Below are 26483 nucleotides of genomic sequence, written 5' to 3'. Positions count from 1 at the left end.
GATCAATGAGATAAAGCGAAAAAGCCCTAGATAATAGTATTTGAAAGGCTGATAGGAACATGTCATGCCAGATACAGGACACAGATACCAAGAGAGCACTTTATGTAAGATGTTTCGCAATAAATTAACTTTCTCTTTTGCCTTAAAAATCTAGAACATGTTTTAGGCAAACAAAAGTAACTGTTATGTCCAACTACCATAATAGTTGTATCCTGTGAATGATACTTAGCAATGTATCTTTTTGAATATTTCTAGTTTTATAAAAATATAACTGAGGAAATCAGTCATGTTTGTCCATCATATGATTTGTATTGGGCCTTTCAGGCACAAAATTGAACAATTGATACCTGTCACATGTAAATCAAACTGAGGATAAATGTAAAAATAAATTCATCTAAATGGATTTTTTTAAATCAATTAGACATATGAGAGAAGTGATTTGGTTTGATGGCAGAAACCTAGTAGTTGTGTTCTTAAAACACCAAGTAGCAATATTCTTCTTCTTATTATTATTTTTATTATTATTAACAGGGCCTCACTCTGTTGCCCAGCCTAGAATGCAGTGGTGCTATTCCAGTTCACCACACTCTTAACCTCCTCGGCTCAGGTGCTCCTTCGACCTCAGCCTCCTGAGTAGCTGGGACTACAGTTGCACACAACTGTGCCTGGCTAATTTTTGTAGAGATGAGGTTTCACTATGTTGCCTGGGCTGGTCTCGAACTCTTGGGCTCAAATGATCCTTTCACCTTGGCCTCCCAAAGTGCTAGCATTACAGGTATGAGCCATCTCACCTGCCAATTTTTTAATATGCAATTACAAACTTCAAGCTATAATGATTTCCTCCACAAATGACCCATTGGAGTATGAAACAGTTGCATATGAGGACTCCCCCCATCAAAAAAGAAAATTATTTTTTGGAGGGTGGGCCCCTTGTAGTACAGCTTCCCCCACTAGGAAAGTGTTCTGGGAAGCCATCAGCATCAGTGTACCAGCTAGCATTTTTGTGAGAGGCTGCATTCAGCTTCACTGATTTTTTTTTTTTTTTTGGGAGGGGGGGATTCTTTCAACATGTTTCTCCATTTCAGAATAATGATTTACACAGACAACCTGTCCACACTGTGCTGAGTGTTCAGCAGAGTTTGCCCAAAATTGGCATGACCCCCATGCCTCACCCCCTCTACTCACCCGATCTCACCCCAAGTGACTGTTTTTTGTTTTCCCAGATTAAAAAAAGAGAGAGATGTTTTGTCACTGTGGAAGAGGTGAGACAAAAAATGGCAGAAGCACTAAAAGACATCAAAATTGACTAGTTCAAAAACTGTTTTGAACAGCGGAAAAGCATCTCAATAGGTGTATTGCATCAAATGGAAAGTACTTTAAAGCTGATTGAAGTTTAAACATGTTTAAATAAATACATTCTGAGGTTTTTTTGGGTCTCCCCTCATAACACAAAATTATATCTCAGAAATTCGGATCTTCATAACACTATTTAAAAGAAGTGACATTAAAATTATATTTATAGCTATTTTATACCAAATCATACGTTAATAATTCCTTAACCATATATTTAAATATCTAAGAAATCATAGCCTTTCTATAAATTGGGACACTTCTTTAGTGCAATAATTAAGAAGGGGTTAGTAGCACTTTCAGATGTCTTTATTATTTGTACACTTGTAATTGTTTCCATTTTAAGAAAAGGGAAATAATTTTTTTGTATTTACTGATATATCTAAGTACACCTCTTTACTGTACAATGCTTTGGAAAACAAACAATTTACAGGAAAAAGAACAGTCACAATACCTAAAAAATACAGTAGAAAATTTTATCTATAGTTATTATTTTACAAAAGTTAATGATGTTCAACTCTTAAACAGAAAGGGTATCATATTATTTATCTAGTTTTGTTTTTTTAAATTGAAACCTACTTTCCACAACTGTTCATGTTAACATGTGTAAAACATAATATGATACTAATGGTTACATACTTTTCCATTTTATGGACACATTTATCTCAGTGGTCTTCTGTGAATAATCTTTTGTTTCACTTTTTATTTTCTTTTTTTATTGTATTCTTTTCTTTGTCTTGTCTTCTCTCTTTTTTCTTTATCTCCATCCATCAGTCCATTTCCCTCCTTCTTGACTTCCTTTTTTTTTCTTTAATGTGGCCACAGTACTGAGCATTTACCATGTTATATTCTAGCTGTATTCAGGGTCTCGTGTATATCATCCCAATTTCCCTCACAAATTTCCGAGTAGCCATTGCTAGTATTGCCCATTTTAGATAGTGAAAATTAGGCTTGGAGAGATGGAGCACTTGCCCAAGGTCATCCAGAAGGTAGAAAGCAAAGTTGGGATTCAAATTCAGGACAGGGCTGAACGTGAGTTCCACCGTCTGGTTCTCCTCCGTTGCCACCATGAGCTTCACCACTCGCTCCACCACCTACTCCTCCAACTATCAGTCCCTGGGCTCCATCCCACCACCCAGCCTGCGGTCCACCAGCAGCGTGGCCAGCTTCTATGCAGGCGCCGGCGTATCGGGTTCCCGGATCTCTGTGTCCCGCTCCACCAGTTTCCGGGGTGGCTGGGGGTCCGGGGGCCTGGCCACGGGGATGGCCGGGAGTCTGGGGGGCATCCAGAGTGAGAAGGAGACCATGCAAGAGCTGAACGACCGCCTGGCCTCCTACCTGGAGAGGGTGAGGAGCCTGGAGACCGAGAACTGGAGGCTGGAGGGCAAAATCCGGGAGCACCTGGAGAATAAGGGACCCCAGGTCAGAGACTGGGGACATTAGTTCAAGACCATCGAGGACCTGAGGGCTCAGATCTTTGCAACTTCTGTGGATAATGCCTGCATCGTTCTGCAGATAGAAAACGCCCGTCTTGCTGCTGATGACTTTAGAGTCAAGTGTGAGACAGAGCTGGCCATCCGCCAGTCCGTGGAGAGCGACATCCATGGGCTCTGCAAGGTCATCAATGACACCAATGTCACCCGGCTGCAGCTGGAGACAGAGATCGAGGCCCTCAAGGAAGAGCTGCTCTTCATGAAGAATCATGAGGAGGAAGTAAAAGGCCTACAAGCCCAGATTGCCAGCTCTGGGTTGACCGTGGAGGTAGATGCCCCCAAATCTCAGGACCTCAGCAAGATCATGGCAGACATCCGGGCCCAGTATGATGAGCTGGCTCAGAAGAACCGAGAGGAGCTGGACAAGTACTGGTCCCAGCAGATTGAGGAGAGCACCACAGTGGTCACCACGCAGTCCGCTGAGATTGGAGCTGCCGAGATGACGCTCACAGAGTTGAAACGTACATTGCAGTCCTTGGAGATTGATCTGGACTCCATGAGAAACCTGAAGGCCAGCTTGGAGAACAGCCTGAGAGAAGTGGAGACCCGCTACGCCATGCAGATGGAGCACCTCAATGGCACCCTGCTGCACCTGGAGTCTGAGCTGGCACAGACCCTGACAGAGGGCCAGCGCCAAGCCCAGGAGTACGAGTCCCTACTGAACATCAAGGTCAAGCTGGAGGCTGAGATAGCCACCTACCGCCGCCTACTAGAAGATGGAGAGGACTTCAGTCTCAGTGATAGCCTGGACAGCAGCAGCTCTATCCAGACCATCCAAAAGACCACCCGCAAGATAGTGGACGGCAAATTGGTGTCTGAGACCAATGACACCAAAGTTCTGAGGCGTTGAGGCAGCAGGAACAGGGCATCCTTCGGGGAAGCAGGAAGTCAATAAAAAGTTCAGAGGTTAAAAAAAAAAAAATTCAGGACGGTCTGTTGCCAGAGCCTGAGCCTTTATGCCATTTCACAGTACCAGACCCTGAGACACACACTTGCAAGTATACACCATGGTACTCTTGCCTGAATACTTCCCTGGAATAAATTTCCATCTATGGGGCTACTGATAAGCTTAAAAGTTAGCTTATCAGTAGCCCCATAGACTGAATAAAAAAAAAATGTGGTACATATACACAATGGAAGATTGTGCAGCCATAAAGAAGGACAAATATATGAACTTCACAGCAATCTGGCTGGATTTAGAGTCTATCATACTCAGTGATATATCACAGAAACAAAGCACAGAGTACCATATGTTGTCACTCATAAGTGGACCTTGAAAAATTATCATAATATTCTAAGAAAGGGATTGGCAGTCGTGGGAAACTGCCAGGGGAGGCGGCGGGGGGGGGTAGGAATTGGCAGTTGAGGGAAACTTATGGGAGGGAGTGGCATTCCTCATCAAGGATACCCTGCCTAATCACCATTTGTATACCTAACCCTGAATTATGCCTCGCATCTTTATTTTTTTAAAAAGTGTTGAAACATACAGTACTTTCAAATTATCTTCAATAAATCTTTTACCAATGATGCCTGAAAAAGTCCTGGGCTTCCTACTTTTTAAAGCCCAATTCTGTTTACTTGATATTTTAAAATACGTTTTGTTCAAATGTTCTTTTTGTTCCTATTTGCTAAGGTAGGAGAAGCTTTTCTTCCTCTTGCTACCCAAGACTCCATTCTTCCTGGGCATGGCAGAGGGACAAGCCTTCTGACCCAGCCTCCTGGAGGATGTCTGCACATGGTGAATTTCCTCAAGTTGCCTGAACTTCTATAGCAGTCAAAGGCCTCTGATACAAAGGTACACGCTGGCCCCCCAATGTTCACAAAGCTGCAGACACTTTGGGCACCTTTACACACTATGCATTAGACACTATGCACATGCAGTGTTTCTAGGACATCCAGACAGCTGCAAATTCTCATGGGGATCCTCCTAATATTGACTCCTACTTTGCTTTTTTGACACAGGGTCTTGCTGTGTTGTCCAGGCTGTAGTACAGTGGCACAATCATAGCTCACTGCATCCTCGAACTCCTGAAATCCTCCCACCTTGGCCACTTGAATATCTGGGACTCCAGGTAAGTGTCACTACACCTGGCTGATTCTTCTGATTTGTTGTTTTGTTTTGTTTTGTTTTGTTTTAAGGCAAAGTCTCACTATGTTGCCCAGCCTGGTCTCAAACTCCTGGCCTCAAGCAATTCTGCCATCTTAGCCTCCCAGAATGCTGGGATTACAGGTATGAGTCACTGTGCCCAGCTGACCTACACTGCTGTCTTCTATTCTATTCCATTCTTCTCCTCTTCCAGTTCTTTGAGCATATCATGTGTAGCCCCCATCCCCAACACCCTTTCTGCTCCCTGAGCAAACTCAATTGCTCTTCATTCCCTCCATTTCTCAGTTAGACTTCAGGGTATATTTTAAAAACTCAGCCAGCTTTCTTCAAACACCCCCAACTCCTTTGTCAATTTTCCTTACATGACTAGCCTGGCCAAAAAAAAAAAAAAAAATCCAACCTTGGATCAATTAAGCTGTCTGCTTTCTCCATGTCTGAGTTCCAACAAAATGACTTCTGCTAGAAAAATAGCACAACTGAACAGACTGCTGTTCAGGAGAACCCAGGCTGCATGGAATCCTGCATCTGCTGGTTCTCCTTCGATGTTCCCCACAGTATTCGGATCCCCTACTTCCCTGTTCCCCTCACCTCCACCAATCACTGGAGTCACGGAAGGTGACTTTCAGGCAAACTACTTTGCTGATAGTGCCTGCACCACCACCAATCCGTGTGTCCGTGAGATCGCACTTCACCTCTCTTGCATCATTAAAATCATCTGGTTTCTATGACAACTCACTCTCTCAGTGTTCACAAATACGATGTTCCCCTTTCTTGTTATTTTTTTGGGGGTTTCTCCATCTATCCCATAACTGTGAGTGACCCAGCTTGCCGCATTAGAACCTATGCTAACTCTACACGTCAACCCTTGACATGTCTCACCTGCTGACGTGCTTTTCATTGCTAACTGCTTTCTTTATGATACCTCAGTCCTAGACATCCAGGCATGATCTTGCTCCTGACTACAGGCAGATACATCTCATTGTGTATTTGTCTAATTCTTTAGAAGTCCAGGTTTCTCTCCTCACCACCTGGATACAATATATAATCTTGTTCACAAATGAACACAGGAAGAGAGGAGGTTTGGTTGACTAAATCTTACTTAACTTTTGAATTTTAGCCGAGATATAGCATTCTCTGGGAAGCCTTCTACATGTGCTAAATCTGGATGTATACTCTTCTTATCCTTCTAGCATACCACTTAGCACACTGCATTATAATTTCTTAGACAATTTTTCATCTCTCCCAGTCATCTGTCAACTGGCTTCATGAGGACAGAGAGAACACTGATGTTTAACTATTTGTATTCTCAACTTTAAACAGTGCACCCAGTAGGTGCTCATGTCACTAAGATGAACTGAACTCAAAAGAATTTAATTCTGCCTGAGTTCTCTCTCCATATGTAGGTCACCCAAACCAGGCTGTTTTAATTCACCTTGTCAATCTCCATGTCTCAGCTGTCACTTTCAAGGGATGGTTGTGCAGACATCTTCTTCAAAAGCCCCCATCTTCATGCTTATTAACTCTAACAGATGTGAAGAAAGCCACTGACTTGTCCATTTTTCAGGGAAGAGGAATCTACAGATCCAGTTGGATTCAGCTTTGTACTCTGTTATGCTTGGAATGTCTTCCTCACAATCATTTTTCCCTAAATGTATTTACAATTTTTTTACATGCTGGTATCATTCATCTATCTGATACCTGTTTTGCTATAAAGTGAAGTTTTTTCCAATTAGTTAGTTATCCTAGCACTATTTATTGAACTCTTCAACTGGTCTCCAATGATCTAAAATTTCAGCTCAATAACCAGCAAAATCTTCTAGCACCCCTGGTACAGAGTACAGACTCTAGAGTCCAATTCTACACTGACACTAGATCACTTAACCTCCCTGTAGCTAATTGATAAGTAAAATGTTTAAAGTAGCATTGATATAGAAGAGATTTTTATGTGTTACTGTATAATATTAGTCACCTGATTTTATTTTATCTTCAGTTCTGTTTACCTTTTTATTGTTGAACTTGTGGTACACTAATTGCTATAGATGGGTAACATATTTTCATGTCTAGGAGAATAAACTTAATTATTAATGCACCTCCTTTATTGAAAAAAATCACTTTGTTGTTGTTGCATAATTATTCCTTTAGTAAAAGTCTTTGTCTCCAAAATATCAATAAAAACAGTGAATTGTTGTCTTATGAATTGTTTTCTATGGGTCAGACACTGTGTTAAAAGCTTTATTTACATGGGAATCAAACTTAATAATATGAGGTATGCTTATTATATCTGCTTTATGAATTTAGAATGAAGGTTGCAAACATTAACTCCAGGTTGTCTGGGTCTAAAATGTATACCCTATATGACTACAGCATATCACTTTCCTTAAAGGGGAAAAAAAAACTCTTGCTGAGATTGGGATTAGATTTGTGTTAAACACATAGATTTATTTGGGCAGAACTGACAGTGTTGACCACTAGTCTTTTTGTTCAATATTATAATTATTATTCACCCAATTGTTTATGTTCATTTAAGTTTTATATTGTTAATATAAATAATATTTACAGAGTTCTTGCTATTTTTAGGTATTTTTGAATGCTTTACAATAATTAACTATTCTAATTCTCATCATAACCATATGGTATTGGTATTATTATTATTATCATCATTATTTTCATTTCCCAGATAGGAAACCAAGGCATAGAGATGTCCCTTTAAATGAAATCACTTAATATCACACATCCAAAGAGTGGCAAAACTAGTGTTTTTATTACACTCTTTCAACTCCAGAACCCAAGACTTTAGTCACTAAGTTTTCAGATTAACTTTCAAATCATTTATAAATACCTAGCTATTCATAATTTACTGATACTTGGGAATGATGACTATTCCTGTTATATTTTTATCTTGTTACTGCTAGTCTATGGGAAAGGTTTATTTTCCTATTTTAATTTTTTATTTTGTAAGGTGTGGCACAGATTTGTATGTGCTACTGTGGTTTTTTGTAATTTGAACATAGATACACATTGTGACTATCACCATCAAGCTAATTAACATATCCTTTACCTCATGCAAGAATGTGTGTGTGTGTGGTGAGAAGACTTAACATCTACTCTCTGAGCAAATTTTCAAGAATACAATATGTTATGATTAACCTAAGTCACCCTATTGTACATTTGATTTCCAGAATGTATTAATCTTATATACAGAAGGTTTGTATCTTTTGACCCAGATCTTCCCATTTTCTCCACCTCCCAAGCAACTGGCAACACCTCTCTACTCCATTTCTAAGAGTCAGATTTCTTTAGATTACACACATAAAAGCAATCATGCAGTATTTGTCTTTCTGTGACTGGCTTACTTGACTTGGCCTAATGTCTTCCAGGTTCAGGTATGTTGTTGCTGCTACCAAGCGTCTCTTCTTTTTATTAAGGCTGTATCATATTCCATTGGGTGTATGTATGTAGAGTGTGTATGCCATATTTTCTTTATCCATTTACCTACCACCAGATACATTTTTATATGTTGACTTTGTAGCCCACAACTTTACTGAATTGTTTTATTTGTTCTAATAGCTTTTGGCTGAGTTTTTAGGGTTTTCTATATACAAGATCATGCCATCTGCAAATAGAGACAATTTTACCTCTTCCATTCTAATTTGGATGCCTTTTATTTCTTTCTCTTGACTGATTGCTCTGGCTAGGACTTCCGGTACTATGCTGAATAGAATTGGTGCGAGTGGGCATCCTTGTTGCTGATATGAGAGAAAAAGTTTTTTTAGCATTTCATTGTTCACTATGATGTTAGCTCTAGGCTTGTCATGTATGGCCTTTATTATGTTTAGTTATGTCTTTCTCTACCTAATTGGTGGAAAGTTTTTATCATGAAAGAATGTTGAATTCTGTCAAATGTGAATGGGCATTAATTTTTGTAATCTTGCTATGCTGTTGAAAGGTTATTATTCTAATTACCAGTTGGTTATCCTGGGTTATTTAGGGAGGTCATCACAATAAATCTAAAATTTGGCTCTAAATACGCAAAATTTATCATTTTGTATTGTTTTTTTAAAAAATGCTTTAGAGGCTGGGCATGGTGGCTCAAGCATGTAATCCCAGCACTTTGGGAGGTGGAGGCGAGAAGACTGCCTGAGTCCAGGGGTTTGAGACCAGCCTAGCCAACTTGGTGAGACCTCATCTCCACAACAAATTTTTTTAAAAAGCTGGGTATAGTGTGGTGTGCGCCCATAGTTCCAGCTACTTGGAAGGCTGAGGTGGAAGGATCTCCTGAGCCCAGCAGGTTAAGACTGTGGTGGCTGTGAGCATGCCACTGCCCTCCAGCCTGGGCGACAGAGTGAGACTCCAACTCAAAAAAAAAATAAATAAATTAAAATAAACTATATATTTAAAAAAATGCTTTGGTTAATTAGCACTTCCTGAAAAAAATTTTTTTTTATAGGAGTCTCACTCTGTTGCCCAGGCTGGATGGAGTGCAGTGGCACACTCATGGCTATTGTGGCCTACTGGGCTTAGGTGATTCTTTGGACTCAAACTTTCAAATAGCTGGAACCACAAGTGCACACCACACTCAGCTAATATTTTGATTTATTGTAGACACAAGGTCTTGCCAAGTTGCACAGGCTGTTTTTGAACCCCTGAACTCAGGCAACCCTCTCACCTCCGCCTCCCAAAGTGCTGGGATTACAAGTATGAGCCCCTGAGCCTGGCTTCCATGAACAACTTGACATAAATTTTATACTAAACATAGTTATCTTTTACTGCAGGTTAAATGTCTCTAGTTTTTCACATGTGAGATTTTACTTTTTTTTTTTTAAGGTGGCTACTATCTAGCCTGCTAAGGATGCACTGAGCAGTGAAGTACTTCTATTCAGGCAGTTACTATCATTTTCTGGATCTTTCATTATTCAAGGTGCAAAAGTCTCCCTGATACTGCAACACAGAGCTATACACTTCATTGCGAAGACAGCCATGTATCATTCAGTAGAACCCTGCTTTCCACAATACGGACATACACTTGGCACTTGTACATAAAAGAACAGGATTGAGGAGAAACATATTCCTCTTATTCTTGCCATAATCCATTTTTTAAAGTTTATTTAAAATCATTTCATAATACCATATATTAAAAAGGTAAACTTTAATGAAGAAATGCAGCTCAACTCAGCTCAAGGCCATGTGTGTCTTTACCGGAAATAAATCCCAACCCAAATGGCAAAAACTTTGCTCATATTGATTGATTTATTTCGTTCAGGACTTAGGATTCAAATAAGATCAATTCAAATGCACTAGAAGCAGCCCTAAGTAGCTTTTCCACATTTCATGATGGTTACCCAGGAAGTAACCATCATACACACTTGTGGTTTTGGTAATTGAAATGGCCATTAACATGGATCGGTTTCCCAAGCTGCTTTTTTTTTCTTTCAATGATGACACATACTCATTTGGCTTCTAATATAGGAGGTGTTGAGTCAATGATCTTTGACTTATTTTTACAACAGAGTCATCAAGGCTGTACTGCCGCAGATTATTCTTTGACTTAGTTACAAAATAAATTCATTTTCGATTTACAGTAACTCTGAATAATTCCACTCCAAATCCGTTTATGGCTTTAGAACTCAGACAGCGTTACATGAAGTGAGAACACCTAAATTGTAATGAGACTATAAATTACAGTCAAAGAAAACATATACATCAAGCAAAGTGAATCCGGACCTTTGAAAACTTTAGGCTGTTTTAATTCATATGTATGCTCCCCAGAAATATAATCAATGAGTGGTTTTATGTCCCTGCTCTTTAACTGTTTACAGTATTACCTTTTGCAGTGGTCATAGAAAACACTCAAGAAAATAAGAGCAATCTGAGCTCACGCTATTAAATCTTTACCTTTGCCCAACCCAGTCCTATACCATCTCTGCCTCTATACACTCTGCTAAACACTGCGAAAGAAAAATTACATACTCATGTGGACTACAGCCCCTGTGTAACCTCATCATTGCCCTCAGGGTATTTGTTGAAGATTCTGTTTCCCAGATTCTCTCCTCCTGTCACCACAGAGGTTATTCCAAACATGTGCTGTGCTGTTACCACCAGTGAACCCACCAGCTCTCCATCTCAAGAGGTAACGTTTGTTCCTCCTGACCCATGAACAGAGGAAACTCACAGATGGGAAAGACAAACCCTCTGTCCTATCTATCACAGGTGGACTTTACAGCGGAGCCTCATAAAACATACAATTAACAACTCCAAATTTAATTATACAAGCTCAAAATCAGTGACAAGACGAAGTCAATGATAAAACAGTGCATTCCAACAATTCTGAGATGCACACTTTTCCACATTTGAACATCTCTGAAATCTGAGTGCATTTTACAGGCAATGCCTTCTCACAATCACTTTCAGCCAGATTGTGGCCATGGCAGAGATTTCAAGCTCTGTACAGGTGGGAACTTGGCCCTCTGTGTTTCACTCAACAAACTCTTGAAGGGTTTGAGGAAGGAATATCGGTTCTGGCTGCTGTCTGAAAAGCTTCCAGTGACATATTCTGGTGAGATCAAGGAAACAAAACTTGCAGAATGTGTCTCAGCAGCCCAAAAGTCAGGCACAGAGGCGACTGTGAAACACTTCTTTAAAACGTCCTGCACCCTTGCCACTTCTGATGTCACCAAGGATGACAATGTGTGGAAAACTAAGACATCAAAGGTGAATTGGAAGAGAAAAACTGTGAAATACTTTTGAAACCAACCAATTTTTGAACTTGTATTTTCATTGTTTAAGAATGTATAATAATAATAATAGTAATAATAATAAAAAATGGCTAAAATCTGTATCTAAATGAGTCAAAAAGACTTTCCCAATAGGTATAAAGTAACAAAAACGCATGTGTCCTACTTTGCATCCTAATTTATTTGAATTTGGCTTTCTCTCTCTCCTTTTCCTTCCTTCCTTTCTGCTTTCTCTCCCTCTCTGTCTTTCCATCCCCTTCCTCCCATCTTTCCTTCCTTTCTTCTTTCCTTCCTTCCCTCCTTCCTTTTTCCTTTCCTTCCTTTCATTCTTCCTTCTTTCTCTCTTAGCAGTTACATAAATAATAGGGTGTTGTAACTTAACGGTGTCTCAGCTTTCATGAAATTTGACAATAATTTAAATAATGCTAGTGATTCTGACAACTAGTCAAACAATGACAATTACTTTAAACACTGGACAATACAAACAGCAGTTTTTTCAGATTAATATATTTTTCACAAGTACACTAAAATGACTTTATTTCAATTGGCATATCAATCAAAATATTTTTAAAAATCATTTTAATAAGACAATTGTGCAAAAATTCAAATACTTATAAACTTTATGCTTTGAATTTTTAATGATATAAAACCCTGAGTTGTTTCTTACTAACTTTATGATTTTTGTCTTATAGATGTTCATAATTATCTTTAAAGTGGTTTAAAATCATCTTCTGAAAATTATCACCCAGGAGAATATTGTTGAAAGGAGGAACATGGAGTCAATATAGCCAATGAGCAGCCATTTTACCATTGCTTAGCTTTGTCATATTTTTCTAGCAGTTCACTTTAATTTACTCTCTAATCACTAGTCAAGGATAGAACCAGTTTCTCAGAGGCAGTGACTGACAATGGCTTTGCAACTCCCTCTCCAGCTTGTTTTGTAAACAAGTTAACCTACTCAGTTCTTCATGACCTTCGTGACACAGACCCTATCAACATGGCAGCAGTTAGGTGACTGCCTGACCTATCTGCCTGCTGTTCATCATCTGATGTCAGTACCTGTGCTTACCTGCCCTTCGCAATGATGTGGTGTAGACCATCCAATCCCCTTAATGGCCTTCCCTATCAAAGGGAAAGGATTTTTTAAAAATTAATTAATTTATTTATTATAAAGATGTGGGGTACAATTCAGGGTTAGGTATATAAACATTGATCATGCAGGTACCTTTGTTGATGAGGTATGCCCCTCCCCCCCTAGCAGTTTCCCTCAACTGCCAGTCCGATTCCCCAGCCCAGACAGCTTTCCACTACTGTCAGTCGCTTTCTTATAGCATTATAATTGTTCAAGGTCACCTTATGAGGGAGAACATATGGAACTCAGTTCTTTGTTTCTGTGATAAATCACTGAGTATGATCCACTCCAAATTTTTTTTCTTTCGTTTTTAAAATTAATTTATTATAAAAAGGGAAAGTTTAAAAGCATTTAACTTCAAGCAGCTATTCACCAATGCTTTGTTAAACTCTGTTGTGTCCACGTGGTTCTTTGAGCTACGGCCGCCATGTTTTCCTAGATTTGACCCCCCACTTCCCTACCCCTGGGAGGTGAATCTCCTTTCCCTCTCTCTCTCTCTTTCTCTCTTTAATTTACTTTCTAAATAAACAATATTTTCCTATCTAACTTCTGTGCAATTCTTTGCATCTTTCTCATGACACCGGACCACATACCAGGCACCCCCCCCATCAGCTCTGACCTAACAATTGTTTATTTTTATGACTAAATCACAATGTTTATGTTTCAAAAATTAATTGCTACATTCATATTTTTCATCTATTTAGTTACATAAAACATGTTTTCTGAATCTCTGTATTCATGGAGTACAGTACATTTCCTTATCAAGTTTTATGAAGATTATAAAACCTGCATTATTTTTTGCTGAGGGAGAAAACAGATATTTTCTGAAAATATCTTGTATGCACATATGTGTGTTTATATTGACCCATGACCCAATGACTTTATTCCATGAGTCCACAGATAGCAAAGAATAAAATCACTAGAAGGTGAGAAGCAAAAAAGCAAAATGAATCAACAAATATGCATTAGTTTCCTTAATACAGATCTGCATGTTGTGATTAGCTTGGCAGTGGTGGTGCATTCAGAGTCTATCTGCTGTTCTACAATGGATTAGATACAGTCAAGTCAAATTACTGACAACCAAGAAAAACAAAATCCATTATTGGAAGGCTCTTATTTCCTGCTTCCTGTCCTATCTTTATTGTTGTATTCAGTGGAAACTCACTAAACTGAAAAAAAACCTGACATCCCTCATCTTTGTCAAGGCAGTAAAAACATTACAGTCGATGTCTTGAAGTCACTTAAGCTCCCGGCTCCATGCACTCAGCTTGTAAGGTTTCCATAAATGACAGTTGATTGCTGATGGGAGGAAGTGACAAATTAGTGAATTAAAAATTTACACTGTGCAATATGAAAACATTTCCTGACAATCAGCATTATTGGCTGCTAAAATAAGTTTCAGAAAGATATACAGACCTTGAAATTTTAAATCACAGTCTTGCCTAATAAAAAAAAATCACATTTTTATTTAGTATAAAGAATCAGTGAAAAGAATGTAGAGAGCTAGTATGAACTAAACATCATAAAGCAGTGCTTATAAACAGAGAGCACTTAGCAATCATTTAACAGTTTAACAAAAAGCTTTAAAAATTCATTTGAGTAGATTGTGCATTAATAGTACATTATTTCCTTCTACACAGTTGACCCTCCGTATCCATGGATTCCTCATTCAAGGATTCAACTAACTGCAAATCAAAATTATTTGAAAAAAAAATACAATAAAAATAACAAAAGATAATACCGTACAACTATTTGCATATCATTTACATTGCATTAAGTATCATATGTAATCTAGAGATGACTTGAAGTATATGGGATGATACGCACAGGTTATATGTAAATTCTACAACATTTTACATAAGGGACTTGAGAATCTTCAAATTTTGGTATCCGCAGGGGGTCTTGGAACCAATCTTCCTCAGATACCAAAGACAACAGCATTCTTTTTTCGGTGTCGTTGTTTTTTGAGTTGGAGTCTCACTCTGTCACCCAGACTGGAGTGCAGTGGCCGCTCCCGGCCACTGCAGTCTCGACCTGCTGGGCTCCGGCAATCCTTCCGCCTCAGCCTTCCAAGTAGCCAGAATTACAGGCATGCGCTACCATGCCCGGCTGATTTTTTGATTTATTGTAGAGATGAGGTCTCGCTGCCCAGGCGGGTCTCGAACCCGGGGGCTCAGGCAATCCACTCACCTCAGCCTCCCAAAGGCGCGGGATTACAGGCTGAGCCACTGAGCCCAGCTGACAACAGCATTCTTAATATAGTATATGCAATTAAAATTAATCCTTAGTTCCTATAGAATAAGCTCAGGTGTGGAATGTAGACTTCAAGGCATAATTCTCATATTTGTCTAGTACATTATAGTTTTCAAGTGTAAGCATGTACATGAATGCAAGGGTACCCAGCTGTTACACAGCTCTACCTCCAAAACTGGAACAAGGGAGTGTGGGAACAAGGAGTCTTGAGCCTGGGCATAGGTTCTCCCTACACAGGCATGGTGGCCCCTCCATATTACCAAGCTTATGTTAAGAGCAAATGCAACTATGATTATGGACATCATTTCAGCATTAGGCCTTGGTATTTTCATGCTTCTCCCCCGCCCCTCTCTTTTCCTGATGTTTGTTTCTTCTCATCATCACCCTGAAATGGTAGGTGCCTAATCCTATAATTTTGACCCTGAACACAGTTCCACATTCAACTCTAACACTAGAATTCAGTCTTAACAGGAACTGAACTAAATTGTTCAGTCTTGTGAAGATTTTCCTGTTATCAATGTATTACCTCAATGCTTTTTTTTGAAAATCAGTTGAGTATAAAGGTGGGGTTGGTTTCTCAACTTCGGTAAGTATTGTCTATCCTTACACCAAAACCATGCTGTTGTTCAAACCTTCTATGATTCCTCATTTACCTGCTATATCAGCTACTGAGAGATGGGTGTTGAAGTCTACAACTACAGTTACATCTTCGATTTCATCCTTTAATGCTATCAGTTTTTGCTTCATACATTTTGAAGCTTTGTTATTAGGTGCACATACATTAACATGGTTATGTGTTTCTGACTCTTTGTAAAGACCTTCTTAGTCATTGCTAAATTTTGTTCCCTCAACATCTACATTGAATAAAATCAATCAATTTATTATCTAACATCTGCTTTTTGATGATTACTGTTTGCATAAAGTAAGCATTTCGATTTTCTTTCAACATCTCTTGTGATTTTATACTTCAAATGTAACCCTTGTACATAGTATAGAGTTGGGTTTTGTTTCTACCCAGTATGACAGTGTCTACCCTTTAAGTAAAATGTTCAGTCCATTTCCATTTAATGACATTATCAATAAAATTGAATTTAATATGCATTTTCTATATGCTAATGATTCACTGTAGGAATTAAGAGTTAGGCTGTTACCCTCTAAAAGCGTGGTATCTTTTTAACTGGAAAGTAGTTGAGCTATAGGTGGAACACTGTGATTCCTTCAGGCTTGATTTTATGTTTCCTTAGTGCCCGTGTATTCTGTTTCTCGCCTGAGTACTGAAAGATCACTTTGACTCTAGGCTGTGGTTCCTACTTCCAAAACGTGGATCTTTTGGGGGTCTCAGTTGAATGCCCAAGTTGACTAGCAAGGTCATTCCACTCTGATTAGACAGGAACTCCAATATTTCTCACCACCACAGGACTTCTGATACCCCCACAGCAGCTGTTTTATCTGACATCGTTTGGAGTCTCATCCTTTGCATGAGCAATCAGCCCAAATTCTGATTTCTTCAGCAGCACCAAAGTCTGACCTCTGCTCCTTATCTCACCAAGATCCCTGCTTTTTCTACTTTGGCTTTCTCTCCTGTGTCAGTGTTGGAAAACTATTCTAGGCAGAGCAGGGACAAACAGGAGACTCATCTCATTTGCTTCCTTTCTCTCAAGACTCCAGTTCTGCACCATCTGTTTCCAAAGCCTAAAAACAATTGCCTCATATATTTGTCCAGTCTTATGATTGCTTATGTCATGAGGGTACATCATGGTCAGTTACTTCTTGATGGCCAGAAGCAGAATTCCAACCAACACCAAACACTAAATATTTGAGTACTGATTTTGAAGTAGTGGGAGGATTGGATGGAATCAGATTTTAAACTTCTTTAGCTGGCAATACAGAGTCTTTATTAGATTAGCAATGGGGAACCTTTAAAGAACTTTGAGTTAATGGGATGAGATCAGTGGTTTGTGCTTGAGAAAGGTTAATTTGGCTGAGTTTATCAGCCACCTGTAATGGGATGCGATCTGCACAGGCAGACCAGTCAAGATGCTGCTACCTGAGGTCACAAGGCCATGAGCAAGGATGGGGCAGTGAGAAAACTGATGAAGGAGTGGGAATAAGCTACATCATGAAGGCCTACTCCTGGATGAGTATGGCATAAGCCAATGAGCCATAAGAAGTTGTGAATCTGACTGACTGAAGGAGGAAAAGTACAATCACTGGAAATAAGGAATTTGGGGAAAATATTTGACTTCAGGAATACTCACAGTAAGGATATCATCTTGAGTTTGAGGTTGCTTGAGATAGCAAATGTTAATAGAGGAGACACCCAGATGGAAATGACCAGTGGATGGTTGAAAATATGGGTCCAGAGTTTCTGGAGAAGGGTGAGTCCCAAAAAGAAATTTGAGGATGTCTGTGTACATGTAGAGAAGAAGTTACACAGGGGCAAAATGGGTCACTGGTATAAGATAGAATTTTGGGAGGAAAAAAAACAAATTGGGAAAGAGACGATGGTGATATGGATAGTGTTTTCACGAGCGATACTTTCTGGTACCATTAGATACATTTACAAATTTGAAATATTAACCTAGTTTGAGTGTATGTGAGTGTGTGTGCATGTGTTACAAGTTCACATATTAAACCTTAAAAGCATCTTAATTCTAATGGCACAAAATTATCCAGGTGATAAAGTAAAGCAAAGTTGAACTGTATAAATCTATGTAGGATCAGCCTAATTAAAAGTAAAATTTAATTTTAAAATCTTGTGAAAAAAATTGAAAAATTTTAAAGAAGAGTGTTAGTAGGAGTTAAAAATGTGGCTGAATTTCTGAAATGTGGACACTCATCCATTGGGCCAGGGAATTATTCAAGTAACATTTATTTTTTTAAATGATCACATTCACCATGAAATATGTAAAATCAGAAAAAAATGTAAAAAAGATCAATTCAGTATATCTGAAGAAAGAAAATAAACAATTCTTAAGGAACAGAAATACAAGTGTATGATGATTGTTTATTTTTCCTTTTACTAAACCTAAACGATGCAGTTGCTACAAAGGTCACTAGAGAATCAATTATTTTTAAAAGATCAATTTTAATTATGGTAAGGAGTTAGATCTGAGTCTTAGATTTGGAAAGAGTCTTAGAAAAAGGCACAAAAACTCTCTATTTTGCCACATAATTTCTCTGATGTTACTTGGAAAACATCTTACAGATAGCTTATTCTATAGACGAGAAACTGAAGTTCAGAAAGGTAAGTAGGTTTTGCAAGAGTATGCACTGAAAAAGTAGCAGAACGAAAATTATCATATTTTCTTACCTCTATTAACTGACCTCAGTGACCTTTTAGAAACTTAATTCCCTGACTTGTTAAATGAGGCACCACACCTTGTGAAATCCATTGCCTACATATCTCTTAAAATTCCACTTGTTTGAATTTTGTGTTTTTTTTTCTATGTTCTCTTCAGAAGTTTATGTTTATCAAAATTTATTTTTCCAAAGTTTAAGTCATCTCAAAATTATTTTAATGCATCATAAAAATATGTACACAAAAGAGTTTTTTAAAAGTACCTACCTGAAATTGATGGTAAATTGTATCTTTGTTAGGCTATTGAGAAAGCCAGTTACTGTGGTACTAAAAATGGAAAGAGAGCTATTTAGCCCCTCTTTCAAGCGCAATTTACTTCTTTCTGATTGGAAAAAGCAAATAAGAAACAATTTTAATTTTTCCTAAGATGGAAATATGTACTTTTTATTTTTCTATTATCTTTTGGAGACATAAATGAATTTTTCTGAGTGAAAAGTCCTTCTAATTGATGCAGACAATAAGAAAAGTAAATTAAGGCTTCCATTTTAACTCATTCTAAAAAGCCTAAATATGATTACTATACAATTGCCTAGATGAAAGCCAGCAGTAAACAAATAAAGGAGCCAAAATATTTCCAGTCTGCATTCACTTGAGAAAGAAAGCACCTGAGAATTACATCAAGACCAGGACTGCATTGTCATGAGTTAAAGGAAGTTACAGGAGTGAGGAAGGCATCAAACGATTCCTAGTTATTTTTAAGATTTTTATTGTAAAGAAATGCCTCTAACCTGGGTCTAAGGGAATGCAAGACTCAAATGCAGCACCTACAAAATCACGCAGACAATATGCCATGCAGCTGCACTTTCTGGAGATAAAGTAGCCATGCCAATGTGAAAGATGTGTCCTTATAATTTATTTGAAATACAAAACCTTAATAAAAATTAGGACATCCTCGTGTTCTCCACTGTCTACAAATTGATCTATACTGAAAAGACAAATCAACTTTTTCCATTAAAGAGGAGATATTCAACCATGAACTTGAGTTTCCATTTTGATCTGCAAACAACATTTTAATACATATAGTCTGTCAATATGTACAGTGGAAAATAGAGTTATATAACTATTAAGGTGCTTAATAAGTAGGATAGAGATATTTCTGGAATAAAAAGATATCAATTCTGGAAAACAAATAACAAATGAGATAAACCATTAAAATTTGATGCACTTTTAACATATGTATATAAGATGCATGTGTTTTCAATTAACACCATTTTTTTTTTCTTAATTCTCATTCTAAAGTACTCTATTCTAATGCATTATTACAAATTGGACTAATAAAACTAAATTCTAAGTTTGTACAAAGCTTTAATGTATGCTTATTCAATTCAAAGACTGTATAAATCAAAGGTTACTGCAAATAAAATAACCTAGGAACAAGTCATAATTTGACCTAGGAAGAATAAGAAAATTACAATAGTATGCTAGATATGCAGTACAAGAATATTTAAAGATATTCTTCATTTTACCACTGTATTCATGGGTGCTAGTATTAAGTAACTTAAGTTATTATGTTCCTAAATTATATTCATTTGTGAAATTAATTTTAATGATGGTAAAGGGGATTTGACTGGCAACACTCCTAAGCAGCATTTCTTAGTGAGGCAAGAAGGTAGAAACCATCTCAAGACCAGATGTCATTCCATCTTTAAATTCCATTAGTTGCCAACAGATCTCAAAGCTACAGAGGACTTAATTAAAAAGATTTAGTCTTGAAATTTATTCAGATGCAAATGTCTCAGTTGAAGCTGCTAATGAAAATGCTATTCCATAACATAAATTGCTTGCTAACACTGACACTTTTATTCAAAATGTCATATATCTATCAAATGCTTATGCACATACTATGCTATTATCAATACATCCTTTTAAAAAAAGATCAATTCCATGTCATTCATTGAGAAAAAATTAAAAAGTGTTTTCAGGACTGATTGTATTAAGTAGACTTTTAAAAATTAAAAAAAATAAGTTACTTAAAATTTTTGTAACATAAACTCATGAAAATACCAAAATAATTAATCATGGAAAAACATTTGCTCATTTCTTAAGTTTCAGATGGCCTTTGAGCTATCGTTTTCATCCAAATTGTTAGCTCCAATTCACTTGACTTGCCATTTCCTCTCCACCCCCATTGATATGTATCAGGGAAAGATGGAATTGTCAGCTTAGTCTTTCATTCTCTACAGGATAAAGTGCTCCAACAAGTCTTGTTCAGGGAATAAAGTATGCAGTCACTCTTCATTGTCGGATTTGGCATGTAATTGTAAGATGAAAACAAATTAATTGCATTGTGAAATAACTGCTATGAAGAAAGAACCCAAGTGAAAGAAATAACCCCCTGGGATGAGAAATCATTGAAATTTTTATATTTGGTGTCACTCATGTTTTTAGTACTCAAGTTGCAGGCCCTCTTTGGATGGTAAGCTCTAGGGTGAATTAAAAATTAGATTCCCAGCCAGATTTCCTGTGAATAAATAAAGTTATGGCTGAGTGTGCAGAAAACTGGGTTAATATTGGCTACTGGGCACAGTGTATCTTAATTCGGAGCTCAATAGTGAAATTGTGTACCTCTTGCATATGGCAGTGAGTCCATTGGACTAGCTGAAACCTTGCCTATGAATATCAACTCCATCACTCCCAGCTGTGAGATAGTGAGCACGTTATTTCAAACAGCTGTTTCATTGCTGGAGAGAGTTATACCTGCCCTACAGAGTTGTGATGCCATTTTAAATAAATGGTTCTAAACAGCACTGAGGTCTTGCATAGAGCAGGTTATTTAATAAAAACAAAACTGAGACCCATGTCTAATTCTTATTATGTTTCTACAGACACAATGCTACTCTCTTTTGGGATTTCACTTGAAAAAAAATAGCCTAAGTGACACTAGGGCTTTCTCTCTTTTCAGAAGTAGTAATTTGTTTTTTACAGTTCAATGCTATATGGGATATTACATTCAAACATGGCTACTTCTCAGATAGTTTTAACATTCCAGAATGGTGAGTTTACATAACTGATCATATATTAAATTTAAAAACTCAGGTCTGAGAAGAATGCTGCTGGTAATTTAAAGGGTATTGAGATAAATCTGTAGATTTTCTTGAGTAGGATGGAAATCTTAACCATGTTGATTCTTCCAATTCATGAGCACAGAATATTTTTCCATTTGTTTGTGCTATCTTTGATTTCTTTGAGTAGTGTTTTGTAGTTTTCGTTGTAAAGGTCTTTCACTTCTCTGGTTAGGAAGATGCCAAGATATTTCTTTCTTTTTCTTTTCTTTTTTTTTTTTTTTGGCAGCTATTGTGAATGGGATTGTGTTTTTTATTTGGGTTTCTGTTTGTTTATCATTGGTGTATAGGAATGTGGTTGTCTTTTGCACATTTATTTTATACCCTGAGACTCTGCCAAGTAATCAAAGAAATGTAAATTAAAACCACACTGAGATACCACCTAACTCCAGTCAGGTTGACCATCAACAATAATCAGCAACAGACGCTGGAGAGGATGCGGGGAAAGTGAACACTTCTATACTGTGGGAGTGCAAACTAACATAACCTCTGTAGAAAAGAGTTTCACAATTCCTAAAAGATCTAAAAATCGACCCTCATACAACCCGGCAATCCCCCTACTGGGAATGTACCTGTAGGAATTCAAGTCACTCTATGATAATGACACCTGCACATGCATGTCTACTGCAACATTATTCACAATAGCAAAAACATGGAACCAACTATGCTGCCCATTGAAAGAGGACTGGATTAAAAAATGTGGCAATATACATAATGGAATATTATGCAGCCATAAAGGACAAAATTATGAACTTCGCAGCAACTTGGATAAACTGAGATCTATCACAGAAACAAAGAACTGAGTACCACATGTTCTCATTCATAAGTGGAACCTGAATAATTATCATAATACTATAAGAAAGGGATTGACAGTAGTGGAAAACTGCCAGGGGATGGGAGGGTGGGATAGGCAGTACTGGGAAACTGCCGGGGGTTGTTGGGGCACACTGCATCCACAAGGGTACTTGCATAATGAACATTTGTCCACCTAACCCTGAATTGTGTCCCACATCTTTAAAATAAAAAAATTTAAAAACCTCAAAAAAATTATCATCTTCTTCTTCTTCTCTGTATCATAATATTGATGTGAAACTCAGAACAAAGAAAGGCATGTATTCAGGGACCAGCTGAGTGACAAGAGAAAGAGGCAGTTCAGCCTCTCATCCTTTCCAGTCTCACCTTGATTTGTCCTTCCAAATGGACTACATGGGTTACCCACCTGCCTCACAAAGCTGTCATGTTCAAGATATGACAGTTGAAATATGTTAGGGGTAAACAAAAAGCATCACTTTTTCTTAGATAATCATCCATTACAAATCATATGTATTATGAGCAAAGAAATATAAAGAATTTCCAAAGATCTGAACTCTTCACTAGACATGCATGCAGTTACCATGTGAGTATTACATTTTTAAAGCAAGCTGAATGTTTATTACAGAAGGAGGGAGAAGGATGAGACTTAATTCCCAAGTCAGAAGTTGAGGGGGATAAATGGATGTAATACAAATTACAATCTGAAATAAAATAATAGCCTCCAGGTCTAATGACAAAGTGTGTGTACTGTAAAAACCACCTGGAGGAAGAGGGAATTAGGGGCTGAAATAAGACCCTCATTCCACTGGCTAGGCTATGCATCCTGGTCTAGGGCTATGTCTTTCTAGAAGAAGGAACAACCTAAGTCAGCAGATGTGTATCAGCCCAGAGGGGACACCAAACCTTAAAGGCCCCAAATGGTATAAGTATTTGAAGAAAAACAATGAAGATGAAGGAAAGAATTATTTTCCTTAGAAAGACCATGCACTCTTCAGAGAAGAAGTACGAAAGAGTTTTCATGGATGGAATTGTTTCAATTGACAGAAATTATAAAATAGAAAAGTTTTTCATAGATTGAGTTGGAGGAATATGTTTGGACGAAAATAAAAGTGCACTGTCACGCGATCATAAAATGGAACTCATTGTGTCTCATCACTGAAATTGTTCTCTTGCTGCAACTGAGTAGTAGAGCAGACCTCTTGTCTCGACCTGTTTCTCTGGTGCACAAAAGAAGGAAAACACTTGGGACTCTTTACTACTCTTTTGTAATGTAAAGTGAATGAATTCTTCTGTGCATCAAACTGGGAGAATTTGATTTCTATGAAAACTGATACGAAGTCCACAAACTTGTGATGCAAATAAGGCCAAATATCTTCTAAGGTTCTAGTTTAGAGTACTTTAAGAAATACAAGTTCTCTGTGGGGGCCCACATCATTCCTGTTGAATTTTCCAGAAAATCTGGAGAACTTATATGGTGTTTTATTGGGATCAATCTGATTTTCCCACCCAAGCATGTGGCAGTAGAGAGGACAGAAAGTAATTGCCATTGATTTCCACGGCCTGTAATTATTTCTCTAAACATTTACCTCTTAATCATTTTAAAGGTACAACCATACAGTTATCACTATATAGATAAATATCCAGATACAATGCCACTATATTATAAGTGTATGTTTGTGGCTGTTGCAGCTTTTTTTTTTTTAATACACTTCAAAGGTTGAGCAAAGACTTTTTTGAAATTGCAGTACATGATTCTGCATATACTTTGGTTTTTATGTTAAAATTAACTCGGAATGTTGTTACTTTACATTTGGGAATCCAGTCTAATCTTCTCTTTCTCATATTTTAAAATCTTATTCTGAAGGCTGTGCTTTATTGTTTTGCAATGGCCTCAAGCCAAAAGCATCATGGATTCGAGATGGCATTAACATGGTGATTTATTTATTCAATATTAGAAAACAAGCTAATTTTGACATGAAACCTGAAGAGACAATTTAGGCAGGTCTTACTCATAACTTCAGATAAAAGAGAAAATGAGATAAAAACAACAAAAAAAGTACATCTCAATGTTTGTTTGAGGCTATATCATTGATCAGAACTACAGGAGGAAAGAGTGAAGTAGCCAAATATTGGCCCAGGGACCAGGATTTTGATGTATGCATCTTCTCATCATAATTATGACTGGATAAGTTTGAGATATAGGGGAGATCAATTCAATTTAAACCATATTTAACAGGCCTGTGTATGTTCAACCCCATTATAAATAAATAAAGTCACTTTTATTCTCAGAGGCTTGGGAAATAGATATGTCATTACCCCCCCCCCCCAAAAAGTCATCCTTAAATTACAAAGAGTAAATGTGGTGACCTTTTGATTCTCAAAAATTTCTACAATTTGGTTATTCTAAGACTTGACTCTTACTATCTTTTGAATTCCAAATACGAGGTACACCAGTAGATTTTTAAAGTGAAACAGTATCAACAGCTTTTCTTCTCAATGAAATAATCCATTGGCTGTCTAAATTACAGTGAGTTTCAAAGAAAGCCTATTTGATACAACATATGCCAAGTTCCATTAAGGGCTTTATAAGCTACTTAAGGAAGGCAGAAGTTTTAAGGTGACTGAAAGATTCAAAGTAAGACTATAGATAGAACTACTTTAAAAGACAAAGAACTGAAGAAAATACAGCATCCTCCCCACCCCCTCACCTCCCCCCCACCCCCCCACCCCCTGCCAAAAAGGGAGAGAGAGAAAAGAAGGAAAAGAAAAAAGGCACTTGCCCTACTCCATACTTAAAATGGAAATAAACCAATCGGATAAAATAACATGGCAGAATTGAAACTCATCGTCCACAGCACAGGCCTCCACCCCCGTTTTAACTTTGACACTCACTTTTCAGTCAGACACTGGCACTACCAAGGGAGACTGATCTACACAGGACCTGTGTTCACCTGGTGAATGTAGACATTCTGAATCCAAGTAGGGATGAGTGCCATTTCTAAGCAACTGGCAGGTGGAAGGAAGGCAGGTGGCAAGGATGATCCCAGAGAAACCAGGGAGAGCCAGATCTTGTTCCTCTCAGAACTCCATCCACCTTCTCTCACCAACCCTGTGAAACCCTAACCCCTCGCAGTTTTTAATCATTTCATTTTTCTTTCTTTTATACTTGAATTTTGTACTTGCCAGTTCTTCAAATCAAAGGGGGCCCTGAAAAAATTTTGATCTAATGACAATCAACACTTTTTCCTGCGGCTGAAACACCCATAAATTCACTAAATAAATAAAATCACTAAATAAATAAATTCACTAAAGTTAATTTTTAAAATACTGCTATAGCATATATATACATATATATTTGTTATTTTATACAAAATAAAATTCTATTACATATAAATTTTATTGTTATATTATATTATTATATTAAAATTTTATTATGTATATGTATTTTATAAAAAATAAAATTTTCAAATGCTTACATATCATTTCCCTAATTTCATCTATACTGCCGTTCAGGTATAAAGGCAGTTTTACATAACAGCTTTCTTTCCAAAGAGACAGGCATCATTAGATAAGGTACAAAAGTCCACATTATGGTTTAATATTGTCACCATTGCTGTGTCACCTTCAACTCTGTCTCAAATAGTGAAAAAGAGGTGGGGAGCACTTAGAGTCCTAGCAATAAAATAAATGTTTCACGTATCTTCAGCATTTAAATCCTGGGCTTTCAGAACTCAGTTTGCAAGAGTGGAGGCTAAGGAGAAGACCAGGAGGGTAAAATTCAGCAAATTAATAGAATAGTGAAATGCCCACAACATGGATGAGTATTTATGAGTGATATATGTCTCTGAAATATAAAAAAGGCAATTAGAATACTAAGTTGTCTAAATAGTCCTTGAATATTGACAAAAATTAAAAGAGAAACATGATGTACATTTTTCATGACTATTTTCCCAATACCTAAAAAGAGTTTTTTAATCCCATATTGGTTTCTGTCATATTTTATCATTCCTTCACATTTTCAAGTCAAGGTGAGGAGGCTCTTTAGCTAATTCCTCTTTGGTGCAGATAAATTGTGCTTTATGTTCGCCTCTAGTTTTCTACCATTCTTCTTGACTTCCAATTCTTAAACTTAGAAAGTTTCTTATGAAACATACAACTTCAATTAATATCGAATCTGTTTC

General features: G+C 37.5%; 1 protein-coding gene and 1 pseudogene across 3 annotated transcripts in view; one reads left to right on the top strand and one right to left on the bottom strand.

Annotated features, from left to right (window-relative positions):
- CTNND2 (catenin delta 2) overlaps positions 1-26483 on the bottom strand; it is a 981613-nt gene that overhangs the window by 720149 nt on the left and 234981 nt on the right. The gene's annotated exons all lie outside the window — the stretch shown is intronic.
- LOC103258428 lies at positions 2419-3749 on the top strand (annotated as a pseudogene). The gene has a single exon (XR_002481861.1). The product of XR_002481861.1 is annotated as a keratin, type I cytoskeletal 18 pseudogene (transcript).

The sequence above is a fragment of the Carlito syrichta genome, unplaced genomic scaffold (assembly GCF_000164805.1).
Source record: "Carlito syrichta isolate Samal-C Ts95f unplaced genomic scaffold, Tarsius_syrichta-2.0.1 Scaffold302126, whole genome shotgun sequence".
Taxonomy (NCBI): domain Eukaryota; kingdom Metazoa; phylum Chordata; class Mammalia; order Primates; family Tarsiidae; genus Carlito; species Carlito syrichta.
This window is presented reverse-complemented; position numbering and strand designations above follow the sequence as displayed.